Source organism: Dermacentor silvarum, chromosome 3 (assembly GCF_013339745.2).
Source record: "Dermacentor silvarum isolate Dsil-2018 chromosome 3, BIME_Dsil_1.4, whole genome shotgun sequence".
In the NCBI taxonomy this organism is placed as follows: Eukaryota; Metazoa; Arthropoda; class Arachnida; order Ixodida; family Ixodidae; genus Dermacentor; species Dermacentor silvarum.
In genome coordinates, this window is record NC_051156.1 from 188,071,559 (window position 1) to 188,076,482 (window position 4,924).

The window sequence follows — 4,924 nt, forward strand, 5'->3', positions numbered from 1 at the left end:
AAGACAGAGGAGCGCAGAAAGAGAAAAGAGAAGCGAAGAACAAGAGAAAAAAATTACGGAACGAAAGGACATCACGCTGAGGGAAGCAATTTAAAGGGACAAAAAGGACGCAGGCTGCTGGGCGGAGAGGAGGAACATCGCGCCACTCTGGGGAAGAGGCAAGGAAGCGAGCGGCGGAGTGGGTGTGAACGGAAGTCGGCCACTGGGGAGACTGCGGCGGCCGCCGGAGGTCGATAGCGAAAGAAAGAGAGAAAGAAGAAGAAAAAAATTCAGAAGACACGGGCAAGCTCGCGAGCCTTCGCCGACGACGTCAACAATGGGGCGCCCTCGCTCCGGCGTCATTACGCCACAACGCACTCGCGAGGAGGCATGTCGCGTCTTTTCCCTCTTTCCCCAGCCCTTCTTGCCGTCAACCCTCGCCGCCTTCCCTATTTCCCTGTGCGCCTCTTCCCGTTTCGTTGTTGATGGCGGCGTCGGCGCCCGCCCGAGTGCTGCAACCGGCTCACGCCTGCCACATTTAATCGCTCTGTACCCGGCGTGGACACTTGAGGGATGAAAAAGAAAAGTGCTTGCCTGGGCACGCCGGAAGGCTTCCTGAGAGGATGAAGCCGTGTGACGACGCCGAGCTTAAGCGGCGCTGCTCACGGGGGCGAGGTCTTTTAACAGTGTTCGCTTTAGTGGACGCTCTAGGGAAAGAAAAGTTGTATCTGAGAGGAACTCCCCGAGAGGATGGCGATGCGCGACACGGAACTCGTGTCCCAGGAGAAACACTGGAGGGAGCTGTGACGGTGAAACAAAGGCCTTGATGAAGTGACGGAACTTTTGCGAAAAAGGCTCAACCGAAGAAGTGACGCAGAAGCGGGGGAGGAGGGGGGGGGAGTGGTAAGAAATAAGGGGGAGAGACCGGAATGGGATGTCCGGCTGTGTGGACGGCTTTGTGAGCGCTGTTATGGGCGACGATTACAAAAGTGTTTCCGAACTTGTGGGAGACGTCGGGACTTTCGTTTCTCCGTTTATTTCGCCGGGTCTGATAATTATTCTCAGAGCGATGAAGGCTTCATCTCTGCATACAACAATATTCACTTAGAAAGTCGTATCTCCCGAAAGAATTAAAGGAAATTTAACGCTCCAGGCGAAGGCAATGAAAAGTTCACTTTTAGTCCCACACACGGTAAAATGAAAAGTCCCCTTACAGGTATATCTGTTATAAGGGATAAGGGACCGCAGATCGTTATCGTAGCAGCTCCCCGATGACGATCATCATCACGCCGTCACTTCGAAACCTGCCGCTTTGGCTCAGTAGCTGTGACGGTTCACTGCTAAGTAGGAAGCCACGGGCTCACCTACCGGTCACATTACGAAGGGGCCCTGAATTCGAAAATACCAGTGTACCGAGCTTTCGGAGCACGAAAGAGAAATAACCGCAGGTGCGTGGGCAACATTAATCCGTGAAAGCCATTTAGTTACTCGCTCACCCACTCAATCAGGTAATCAATCGTCATGCCAAAGTATAAATTTTCAAGAAAAGAAGGCATCCGAGACAGCAAATCCGAGACAGGCTTCCGAGACAGAAAATAAAACATTGACTCAATGATATGTGCCGAGAATGGACGCGGCAACGTTTTGCGTCACCACGGCGACATCGGCTAAATGCTGCGCCGACGCCCGCACTTTTGCTTATGTCTGGGCGGCCACTCTTGGAACGTCCACTGTTGGGGAATGTTTATGGCCCGGAGGGTCGTCAACATTGCGACGAGATCATCAACGTTCGGAGAGAGGGCGCGACTCACCAGAGACTATCAGGAGGAGGTGGATACGAAAATATTTCGTCATACCTTAGGGAGGCGGGCCTGGTGGCCCAGCTCCCCTAGCGTCACCAGGATTTTTTTTTTCGGGTGTAGGAGGGTACACGTGCCTGGTGAGTTCACTCCCCCCCCCCCCCCCTCCTCCCGGTCACTAAGCTACGCCCCAGCTCAGCTTTAAGCAACGCGGAACGGCGCTCTTATCCCTTTGCACCCCTGACGACAACAATCAAGAGGGAAGTGAAAACTAATGAGATCATATATAAATTGATTTACAGAGTCAAAGTAAATATTCAGTTACACACAAACAAACATTAGCTGCCTCCCATGTAGTCTTCACTTTTCTTTCTTCCCTCCATCCATCCATTCTTCTTTTCTTCTGTAAGTCTGTAAGTCAGTGAATTATCACCAACAATGTCAAGTAACAAATGGTACCCAGGATGCTGAATACATGTAGACAACGTCAGCTGGTTGTCCGGCGTCACCAGTTCGAGAGACGGTACCGTAATCGATTCGAAGTGGCTCCAACACAAGCCATTTTCGTCAATAAGCTCAACCGTTCGCGCGCGGTTTCCCCTCCTTTCTATGGCTTCCCTACGTTCTCCTTCCTTCCACGCTCCTCTTCCCTATCAATGAAAGCGTGGAGCGCGGGAGAGATGGGGAGCGGTGGGCGTGGAAAGGGAACGTGCGCCGCCGAATGGGGAAGGGACGGAGGGAGAGGGGATGGCAGGGGATGGGCTTTTTGGTGAGGCCCCCGTAGCCGTCCCGGAAGAGCGGATTTTTCCGCTGAACCCGGGTTTCTTCCGATGAACTCGGCAGCGCAGCCGCAGCCAGTTCGAAGACCGTCGACCGTTTTACTGTACACGCGCCCATAGACTGTGATGACTTTTACCGGCGCTCGCTTCGTAACCTGACAATAATTGCAGAAGAAAAGAAAGAAAAAAAGAAGAAAAGCAAAATACTTTAATAGGAGCGTCGTTCATATTGACTTGGTTCCTACAGCGAGACTACGGCAGGAACACCGTGAAGGAGAAGGGAATTACGACACAAGACTAATTCACTTGCGTGAGGGACGGGACAAGAAAAAGAGGAAGGGGACGGGAACAAACGAGTCCCTCTTTTCTCTCTCTCTCTCTCTCTCTTTGTGTCTCTTCTGTCGCCCAGTTCCTAGCAGTTAATTTGTACCAATTCGCCCGGCTGTCAATTCTATTAAGGCTGAATAAGAACGGAGTTTTGCCTAGCGAGTGGTTTCGTGCATACAGGAAACATGATGTAGTACAGTGCTCAGCGATTCAAACACGATAATTTCGCATGGCGGCCAGCGCTTTTTTTTTCTTGCGTCACCGGTGAGCGCAAAAAAGGCGTCACAAAGGCCCTCGCTTTTATTCTATACCATAATGAATTCGCTCGGTGTTCCCAGCGCCAACCGATGGCACAAAAATCACGGGCCGTCATGCATGCGGTTGAATAGCTGTACGGGCATATGGTATACATAACGCGTTTCTTTTTTATTGAGTTAGTTTCCAAATATATGCGATAGTCCCGGACAAAAAACGCTGAAAGCTGCTTGCCCATTCCCCCAGAACAAGATGAAAAGGAAACTTGAATAACACGTCAGCGATGAAATAATTTAGCATGTGGCAATCTTGATCTAAAGAAGAGGATATATATATATATATATATATATATATATATATATATATATATATATATATATAAAAGAAAGCACCTCATACAACTCACACACACGTGTCATCCCCGCACGCACATACACACACGCATGCACGCGCGCATTCACAGCTCACATTACCTAACATCTAATACATGCGTCAGCGCTGAAATTACGGAGATAATGAGACTCCCAATTTGCGTGATAGATTAAGCCGATTGTACAGTTCACTTATTTGACGAATCAACGGGGCACTTAAATCGCAACAATGCATCGTACATGTAGGAGATATACCGTGCACGGTGTGTGCGAACCGTGGGCTACAATAAATCTCAATTGCCGAGCTGGCTTGAGTAGGGTTTGCCTTCGATCGTCGTAGTGGTTGTGACTGCGTACTCTGCTGTTTGAAGTTTGCAGGGTATAACAAAAAGAAAGTCGCGTAGGGGCATGCGAGTAATTATCACTTAAATTGAATGGAAACCGAACCGAATGATGATGGCTCCGAGTCACTGTACAGTTAGAACGGCGATGACACAAGGTTGAGTTAATATGAATCGATTTGTTCTACACTTAATCACGAATAATTTCCGAATGCACATACGCAGGCCTTTCGGATGTACAACATGGCCTCAAAAGGCTTAGCGGAAGTACCGGATTCGGCTTTTTCGTAAGTACCGTGGGGTACTTACGAAAAAACCGAATTCCTGCGAGGCCCGTGCACGTTTATAGCCTCGAATCCAAAGTTTCAGTCTGCAGGAGCTGTTGTGCCTTGTACACGAATCCGTCAAATTGGAAGAGCCATGCCATAAAAGAGACGAAATGCACGTTGGTCGTGCGACCCGCGTGTCCCGTAAACGTTTGTGGCTGACTGTATATACGGTCAACGTCGAAAGTTATGGAAAACGTTGAATTCTCGAGCGCCTAGTAAACCGTAGCCAGTAAAACTGTGCAACACCTTATCCGTATAGGCTGACAATCCGAACTCCAGGCTTATCATTGACTTTGTTGCCTTCCCCACCACCCCTTGTCAGTGCCCTTGACATGGTGCCCCGTACGGCCGGCTGTCGACGCCCGGCTAGCTCAGTCGGTAGAGCATGAGACTCTTAATCTCAGGGTCGTGGGTTCGAGCCCCACGTTGGGCGATTTTTTTTCTTTTTATTTATTACTCAGAACATCGCGTTTTTACTTAAACATGATGATTGATGTACAGTACGCTTTGAACAATGACGCACTGAAGGACGTTATTAGGCTGTGCTGATAGGTGCAGCTGGTGCGTAGCAGTTGCAACGACAAACAACGGACAAAAACAAAGTTCCCAATAGGGTTTCAGATAGTTTGGTGAAGAAAATTTTGTCCCCCCCCCCATCTTTTTTCTTTTCTTTGATGACAGGTAGGACATTACGTGGTGGCGTAGGTAGGTAGGTAGACATTAGCTTGGTGGCGCAACCAACCG

General features: G+C 49.4%; 1 non-coding gene across 1 annotated transcript; it reads left to right on the plus strand.

Annotated features, from left to right (window-relative positions):
* Positions 1–4,540: 4,540 nt before the first annotated feature.
* Positions 4,541–4,613, plus strand: Trnak-cuu (transfer RNA lysine (anticodon CUU)). The gene has a single exon. It is a non-coding gene; the product is annotated as a tRNA-Lys (tRNA).
* The last annotated feature ends 311 nt before the right edge of the window (positions 4,614–4,924 follow it).